The following is a 10,184-nucleotide window of genomic DNA, read 5'->3' as shown; positions in this document are numbered from 1 at the left end:
AAACACCCCTCCCAAAAAAATGGTATGGCTACCCTGTGACGTCACAATTCAAGGTGGCGACCACCACACATGCCAACGGATCCAACAAAGGTTTTGCTATGCAAACCTGTAATGAACTGTCCCCCTATTGAAGGCTTTTGCTGACCTCAACCCACATGACTGCTCGAATGCAAACAAAATTCAAGAACTGAACGTTTGAACTTGGCTCACCAGTTGTAGTTGCTTTTGTTGTTGTTTTTTTGCCGACAAAAATGTCGAGAACAAAAATGTTCAAAACGTTTGAACCACTTGAAGTTTGACATCGAAATAATCTAGTGTATATGTCTACATTGCATTATTGCTGCATGATTAAATGGGGGAGATTCTCAGTAAATTTTGTGACAAAGCATTATTATATATGGCAGACCCCCCCCCCCCTCCAAAAAAAAATGATGATTTGCAAGCTCCAAGCAGAGGAGGGGTTTCGGCAGGTTTTTGACATGTTTTAAGGCATTTTGGTCGGGCTTTCTACTTTGTCTTTTTTTTTGGTCCGTTCAAACCCCATTTAATGTAAATGACACATCATGTTTGTCCCGTTCTTCATAAATTCAGCAACGACTTGGGTAGTTTGATCAAATTTAAAGTAAATACTTAATCATAGTTATGTCTTTTATTTGTGAAGGATATTATACATTTTTTGGTCAAGTATTCAATAGATATGTACATTATGATGCAATCATCCGGGCACGCGGTCAACAGAGGTCGTTGACCCATCAGTCGACCATATGAATAGGCAGTCAGCGGGGGGTGCGTCAAAACATGCCGGAACCCCTCCTCTGTTTATGATTTGAGACAACTCAAGTCACACAGGCAAAATATCAGTGATGTTAAGTGATGTATATCATGTGTATACAATGATATTGATAGATAGACAAGTCAAAACAAGCAGCACGTATGTAAATGCCCTACTGTTACAAGTAATAAGTAACCAAAGTAACATTCCTGCGAATGATAGTGTTGCAATGGTATTTTATGTTGTGAATCATTGTGCGAGTGTGTAACACATTGTCCGACAAAACTGTTAAAGAGTTTTATACCAAGTCTGGAAATGTGACCTACAATGTCTAAAGAAACACAAATTTGATCTTTGATAATATCTGTCCTTTGCGTTGTAAAAGTGAACTTGATGAAATTAAAGGCATGAATGATTTTTTTGTTGTTGATTTTGTAGGTTAGAAAATAGTTCCAAGACATTCACATTAGAAATATAACATTAGACCAAGGATGATACAAAAAAAGGCAGTCAGCAACTTCAGAATTTTGCGATTACCTCTTTGGCCTCACGAAGAACGTTACAAAGCAAGACACACCTCCTAAAATAATTTCATTGCTCTAGCCAAATAATATTGTTCTTACCGCTCAAACCTGCTCCGACGATAACAACTTGAGTTTTTGTTCTCCCTGTAGCCATTTTTCTCCCTCCTGGAGGATAGAGGAAGCTTGGTGTATGTAAAATATAGCAGAAGATTGTGGCGACAGCGCCTGTGAATGTGTGCTGTTGCCACCGCCGCTAGTGTCACGGCGAAGGTTCACGGCGGGGCAATGTTTAAACAGCCGGGACCGTTCGTTTTAGGATTTCTCTGAAACGCCGTTGCAGTTTGTGTACAAATCGCCGGGTGACAGTATTTCACAGCACACGTTGTAAATTGATATGGTTGGGCGCTTACTGTATGTTTAACCCTCAAACCACCGTAGCTTTTTTACGACTAATCTTACCGTATGGGGTCAAAACTGACCCCACAATGTTTTCTACAAATACAGCTTTATTGGTGACTATTTTGTGGTTTGTATATATGTATAGCTTAAGCAATCTGTAAGGGACAGTTTGACATGATTAGGTGCGAATAATTTCTGCTTATTATCATAATTTATGCAAAAATAGGGAACATCGTCTTTTGCAACTTACGCTATTCAGACAAGCGGGCTCTTTTGAGGCCTGCGCCAACACTTGATGTCATATATCATCTGAATGTCTTAAGCTGGAACAACCAAACTTGGTCACCTTTGCTAAAATTTCGTTGGCAACAATTTGAATTTAATGAAATAACTAATTAATGTTTTCATGTTGCTATGGCAACCAGTTTCTGAGAGCCATATTTGGAAAAAGTCGCTAATTTTGGATTTTACAATGTAATTCTAGAGCTGTCTTTTTAAACTGCATTTATTTTCTTGTATCAATACCAATCAATGTAATTCACTATCACTTTTATGATTTAATATTCTTAATTTATGCATATTCGATTACGTCATCGGTCAAAATCTAAGATGGCGGACGATATAATTAGATTAGCTATAACCGGCTATTTCAACCTCAAATTTCATCATTAACATGTTTATTCAAACAGAAACATTCTTATTATATCGTTTTGATCCATTTTCAAATTGTGTAATTAGGTTATATGATGGAAAAATGCATTTGAAATAATTCAAGATGGGGGAACCAAGTTGGCGGAATTCGCTAGTGTAACCTGATATGAATATAATTTTTATGACGTCATTTTGACGTCGTTCCTGTTGCCATCTACAAAAAACATCTTTGGATATATTATGATTTATCATACATAATTTCTATTTAAGTTTTATCGTGTACCTTTGAGTTATATCAAAATACCCAATTTGTTGGTTTTCGTCAATAAAATCACATAAATGACGTCATAATACGTCGCAACGTCATTAATCTTTACGTTCATTAAAAAGAATTGTTTTTACACGTTTCTAAAAAACTATATTTTGTAACTATGATCATAATAATCCTTATCATACATGTTACTAGATGCCAAGTATCAAACCATAGGGAATATGAGTGCAGATTTTGACCCCAGCGGACCATGCGTAAACTTTGTAGGATAACTTAATCAACAATGAGCCAATCTCGGTAAAAACTTGTGAGAAGCTATAAGACATATATACAAACAAACTCATAGAAGGAATTTTGTTTTCGACTCGAAATGTCAAAATGGCACATGTTGATATATGCCTGGGGTCAGCTTTGACCCCATACGGTGGTTTGAGGGTTAATATGCTCGTTCGTAAAGCAAGTCCCCTTTTCGAAGTTGAGTATTTTTACCTTCGCCAAGAGGTTTCATGTGTGATGTGAATAGAAGGAAATGAACATTGATAGATGATGTGGATCTCATTTGCACAATTAGTGAGAAAATACTAGCCTTTAATAGTAATAAGTAATGGGAGTTTTGTTTTACGTCAGAAGACAGCCTGAATTTGGTGCGATACATTCGCAACTGTCTCAAGAATGCCTTCAAATCGCTGTAACCTATCGGTCTTCTAGGTGGCAGACTCTTTCCCCCCCCCCTTTATTTCCAAACGGTATGGTGTATCGTTACCAAATTTGCAGAAATCTATTTCCACGTAAACTTTAATAATTCATGTAATTTTGGTAACGTTATGACGTAATATGACGTAATTATGACGTCATCGATGTGAATTTATTGTCCAAAAAGACAATTCCCGTAATATCTAAAGGTATTAAACAAACTAGAAAGGCAACATTTGCGAGCAAATACAGCATGTTTAGCCATACTCCTCGCCATGCAAAAAATGGACTGTCCCAAAATAACAATGGACCATTCTAAAATACTTCCACTAAAAAAATGGATCACCCCAGTCCAAAATTGAGTTTAAAAACAATTAGTCTCTCCATACAGCAATGGAGTCTTCCGGTAGCACCTCAACACAATATGGACCAGTCCAAAACCATATCCACATAAACAAATACACTACTGCTAACAGTCAGTTCCAAGTCACCGAGAGGGTTTTAATATGATATTTGTAATATGTTTGAACTATTTTGATTAAAAGAATGTCTTAATCACAATAGTTCTAAACTGTTCAAACAATAAGAATTGAAACCTATAACATGTTTGAACTTATTTAACATATGTTGGAAACATTTCGAACGTAACTGCACAAAAATCTCTTTATTTAGAACAGTTTCAAACCATCTATCCAAATGTTTCAATGTTCGAACAATTTGTAACAAAAGATTTTCACAATTGCCCCGTAAACGAAGGTGCTAAGTCCTCCTGTGTGTTTCAGTCTATTTTCGGTGGCCGCGCTAGACCACCAGCGGATTTGTTTTGACGGAGCGTCACCCGCGCGCGACGATGTACACTGTTCGGCACCGCTAATATCCGGCATTTTCCCGCTCCAAAACACTCCACTAGACCCACGTTTTTAGTGTTTTGCCTCGTGTGTAACACGATTCGATTTGCATTACTGACGGGACGAAAATGTTATGATAGAAAAAATTCACCCCGTCCCGGCGTCCGTCCCAAAAACATGAACGACATGAAAATATATTTTCTTACAGATTCAATCACGAAAATCAACAGCATGGGATTCCAAATTTTCACAAAGGCCGACCATTTATCATGGTTGAACTTCCTTCCAAGGCGTGCGATAGATAAACATTCCCGGCACATAATAGTACCAGACTAACTACGCAAGCTCATGATAAAAATAGGGAGAATGTTTGTCAGTGAAGTTTGGCCACCAGAAGGTAAGTTCATTTAACGTTACAAGCGCAAACGGGCGAATCATTGACCTTACCGGGGACTGACTCTACTGGCCTAATCATTCCTTTTTTGCCGAATTCTACGATCCATACGCCCGTACGTACGCAGGAAAGCCTGGTGGACGCTACACACCACGGGAGACGCGTGTTGGTCCGAGACAGACAGCGGCGTGCTTTCGATCGCGTAGCGGCGACAACGTGCGGGACCAAAACGCCTGTCCCCAGTGAGACCGTGTGTTTTGCGCGACATGCCCCGAATCCGTCTACCATTGCTGAGTGTGGCCCGATTCATAGAGGTCTATTTTGTAAGCATTATTTCATGTACCCCTCAGCGTGAGAATTCCTTGTGCAACAACTTCTCCACATTATATATTCAAGTTTCCCCACCGCCCTCCGCCCGCCTTTGATGTCTTTGATCATGTATGAAGTCGGCGGCAGAGAGAGATCATCAATCAATTTTGTCAGGAGTTGCGCGCCAGTCTAAGGAGAAACGATCTCCCGTGTTGTGTTGAAGAATTTGGAGTTTGAAAATATTTGGAATAACTAATGCTGAAATAAGCATTCACAAAATCATTGATTTAACTTTATTTCTGTTATAAAATTTCCTAAACTGCAGTTTAACCACCCAGTTCAACGGAACATGGTGTTTTCCCGATAATCACGTAAAATATTTATGTCTGGTCTTTCCTCCTCGTAAGCAAACTTCCAGCTTGTCGCCAAACTTTGCCGAGGCGATAAGTACATAAGATGTGCGCGCTCGTTGTTTTGTTGTGCTAGCCATGCAGTGACGAGTCTTCGATTATCTGTAGTTGTTGAAGGACACACAGAAATCTTCGGACTGTAGTTTACCGCTTCGAAGGGCGTGACAGTCAACGGTAGTAAGGTTTGAACGAGCGTTGTGTTTCTCAGCTCACCTCTTCCAAACGTAAACAACGGGTGCGGGTTAACGTGAGCGGCGGGGGATTTGTTCGGCTGGCGACACCCCCGTACCGTACCGGTAGCGTGGTGTGTGTCGTGTTTCCTTGAAACGGATTTTTAACAATAGAAAACTAGATCTATTCAAGATTACTAACAAATTTAATGGAAACTTTTCTGTCCGGCGTAGTAGGATTTTGGGAGTACCCAACCGCGTTCTTCACGTGGAAATTTTTGATACCGCGAAAGTAAACAAAACACCTACGATCGCCTGCCAGGCTTCTCGCGGTGGGGCGTCTTTATTGGTCTATCATTAGGTGCTATCAGCTACTTAGCAGGGACGTGTAAATTGCTTTCGTATGGCTCATTTAACCAATGTTCGAAACTGTACGAACAAAAGATGAATCTATGTGTTGTGATAGTTTCGAAACTTATATCAATATTGTACCCGCCGATTTAAATGTTTCTAACATGCTGGAACGCAGTAGAAAATATTTCGAAAGTCAAACAAAGGTTCGAAATTGTTCTAAACATTCACTCATATCAGTTAGGTTGTTGCAAAGGTTTCGAAAATGTTACAACAAAAGGCAACAAACACCTTCTTGGTGACGTGGAATTGACTGGAGATGTGTATCTTTGTTCAAAAATAGTGAACAAAGGAGAGATAGTAAGCACATGTCCTGCGCATTCCCATACCACATTTGGTATGAATACTACAAATGTAGCACACCTGCTCCAGAAATGCAAGACAACTTAATTAACTCAATTGGCCAATCGGGTGGTCGCAAGGCTCACAGCCAGTCCAGGTGCAATAGGGGTCAATGACCAATAGGTCATATGAGGAAAATACCCAATGTTCTCAAAATACCCTGCAAAATCGTATTTTGAATTAATGTTTGCCGAAAGTGCGAATGGGGTTCTCTGAATATTTGTTCAATGTACCCCCATAGCAAATTTCAGGTCATTTGGATGTATTTCCAGAGCACAGGAGGCCGAAATGTACGTTTTTGGTAAAAAAAACCTCAATAAAATCATTTTCAAGGTAAATATCGGAACAATTTAAAAATCGTGTATGGGTATTTGCCTAAACTACCTTTGTACCAAATTTCAGGTCATTTGGTCAAAAAATGACAGAGAGGAATCGATTTGAAGATTTGACAGGAGAAGAAGAAGAAGAAGAAGGAGAAGAAACATGAGTAAAAACAATATGTTGAGCCATACTAGGTATGGCTAAACATAAAAAGTGTATCTTATCGATGTTAAGGTATGCCAAGACATCTGACGTCAAAGAATGACGTCATGTTTATTTAGCTATCCCTTGGGATCCGCCATCTTGGATCGGCCATTTTAGAATTTATGAAAATGCATTTTTTTCACTTTTAACCCCAAAAAAACACAATAAAAATAGACATGCATGGGGGACACATTTTCATAGGAGCACTTTTCATGGAGGACATTTTTGCATTTTTCATGGGGGACACTTTTTCATGGGGCAATACTTTTTCACGGGGATACACTTTTACATGGGGACACTTGCATGAGGCAACACTTTTTGCATGGGGGCACTTTTGCACGGAGGACACTTTTTTGTCATATGGGACACTTTTTCATGGGGGGCATTTTTGCTTAGAAGGCACATTTTCATGGCGATGGGGGGGCGCTTTTCTATTGGGAAACACTTTTACATGGGTGCACTTTTTCATGGGGAAAGGCTTTTGCATTAGGAAACATTTTTACATGAGGAACACTTTTTCATGGGACATTTTTTTTTCATATGTTGGTGTTTTGATGAACGACTATAAAGCTGTTAAGCAAAAGGAACTCTGGAATAATACCATAGTTTTGGAAGTCGGATTAAAGATAAAAATGAATCAGATAGCACATGACATAAGCTGATCTTTATTCATGTTTGTCAAAATGTAAACATAGTGCATCTCTCTAGTACCTTAATACAACTAGTAGTCTAAAGAATCAGCCCTCAAAAATTTTAAAATCAAATTAACTTTCTGCCACTCAATCATATCATTTCAGTTTCATTCACATTTTTCCTGTTTCCTTCCTTAGTGTTTATAATTTTATACATAGACTCTGAATATTGTATTAAATGTCTACTCAACGAAATCTGAAGTTGGAAGTTGGCATTGCCATTAATTATTTCACGTTGCATATGTATACTGTTGTCTCGTGTTTGTAAGAGATACATGCCTTATAACTCATCTATTTTCAAGAAAGAAGTTCCCATCATTACACCACGTAGAGCACGGAAACAATTATTTCATATTAGAATATCGCAATTATTGCTATGTCATGTTCACAAAATATTTGTTTTTGACAGTGACAATCTGAACATCTTACTTCATAAATTTAAAACTAAAGTGTATATATTTATACATTACGGTGCCATATTTGTTTACAACATAAATGGCTTGAAACGAGGTCAGCGGGAAGGCGTCTATTTACAATTATGATGTATTTTAAAATACAATCGATGATCCACTTAGATTATCTTTAAGATGACGAATATTATGAAATGCAATCAAATTATGATTTACAAGACTACACGTTCAGTATTGTTTAGTGCAAACAATCTAATAATAGTCGCCAGTCCATATTTGCTACATTATCACCTGGCACATGCGTGGAATAGCTGAGTTGTGGTATTCGTATGATCAACATTTTCAAATCTAAAAAAGAAAGCAATTCGGAAGTCAAACCAAGCGCTTAGTCAGTGTTTACAAATTCTTTCCATATGATTACGAGTGGCTGCTAAGAAAACCATACATATGCATTATGTTGTATTTCTTTACTGCCTAAAATCACTACAATGTTGTTAAACATTAGAGCTGAAGTCCACTTGTTGTCCCTCTATGTTTCTATAACCCCTGCGCCACAACTTATGCAAGAACTATTGTCTTTAGGGCACGATTTCACTGGTAATGCACCCCGACAAGCCGACCGCCGCAAAAACCTTTGAACAGTTTCTACTACTTTTGTTCCAAGGTTTGATGGCGGTTGGCTTGTATCATTTCCAAACTTCCATAATTGTCAATCTTAAAACATCCTTTAAAAGCTGACACCTTCCTACATCTCACTGGCGAGTTTGTTTTGCCAGATTTAGTCGTTAAAGGAGTCCTAAAGTGCAGAGGGGGGATTTATTCTCCAATAAATGATAATTCTAGGAAGTAAAAATGAATACTTTTTACAGTATATGATAAAGTACCCACTAGTCCTAAGCGCATCAAAAAGCATTCAGTATTTTACCAAATTCCCCACATGACCCTCTATTTTCTGATTAATTGAATTAAACAACCTCAGCTTATGGCTTATTACAATGTGCCTGACAAGGCGTGACAAAAGTTACCGTATGATTACAAAAATAATGTCAGGGTGGTTAAGAAAAACTCGTCTTGCTTTGTGTTCTTTTATATCTTATTAACAATTGGCCTTCTTATTGTGCTTAACCCCCCTCATCTAAGCCAAAAATACTCACAGTTAAAGATGTATGTTTACACATAGGGAATACATGTACATGGCAAGGGTTTAGTGAGTATCATATTGTTTTAAAAAACACACCTTGTGTAATTCACCATAAGCGAAATTCTGTAAAAAGTCGTCTGATTATGTATTCATTGATACATAATCTAGTGGAAAATAACACCGCCATCTGGAGTTTAGGACTCCTTCAAGGAAAACTAGGAGGCGATTTGTCGGGTCATGGCTGATTCGAATCTGAGTTCCAAAGAGGTCGATCGATTGGCCAGGGTGCCGCGGTGTGTATGTAACATTCATATTTTCCTACTGAATGGTAAGCAGAAATCAAAACGTGCCTGTTCCAACGTCTTTTTGTTGTGTACAGCGCAGCTGCATGAAATGCAATTGCTCTAACGCCAGGCCACTTCAAAGGTACAGTGTACTTATATCTCAATAATCACATTTCTACATTGGATTCTTGGAGAGTCATATCCAAGTAATTTGAAAAAAAATGTTTCTTCAGCCCTTCGACTTAGTTACAACTTTTACATCTTAACATGTTACCTGCTGGTTGTCGAGTAATGCTACGGTCACATTTTCAAACCGGGGCCCGGTCCGGCTGTTTGAGGAAACTGAAAATGACAGTGTACTTCAAGACATACACACAAATTATGCTCATGATTGATATATCTTATGTTTGTGTGCTTTGTTGTCTTTTATATCATACATTTCGTTCCCGCAAGCTACCCGGCCGGGCCCCGGTTTGGAAATGTGACCGTAGCATAACAGATTGTTGAAAAGATGTGCGAAGGTTGATTTGGTCCGTCGCCTACACACGCCCTGAAATTAAACACGTGCTTTTAGAAAAGCTGGTCTTGGCTTACAACTTTCTTTAAAAACGTACAATAAGCTCATTAACAAATATATCAATGTAATTATGTACATAACACACAATAAAACAGACAATTTGATAAAACTTGCGACAACAATTCCAACGGAAGCACACAGGGCTCGAAATTCATCTTTAGAAAGAATTTTGGGTGCACCAGATAAAATAAAGTTGAATGTTCTTCAGAACATAATTACAAAGTTTAACGCTGGTGCCTTTCTTAAGAACTTCAATCTGTAATTCTATAGCTAACTTTCAGATCTCAAACAAATTATACATTAAATAAAGTACAGCAAAATGCTTTTTATACTTACATTTCAAGAATATTCTGTATACCAG

Source organism: Branchiostoma lanceolatum, chromosome 6 (genome assembly GCF_035083965.1).
Source record: "Branchiostoma lanceolatum isolate klBraLanc5 chromosome 6, klBraLanc5.hap2, whole genome shotgun sequence".
NCBI lineage: Eukaryota > Metazoa > Chordata > Leptocardii > Amphioxiformes > Branchiostomatidae > Branchiostoma > Branchiostoma lanceolatum.
Note: the sequence above shows the minus strand (reverse complement) of the source record.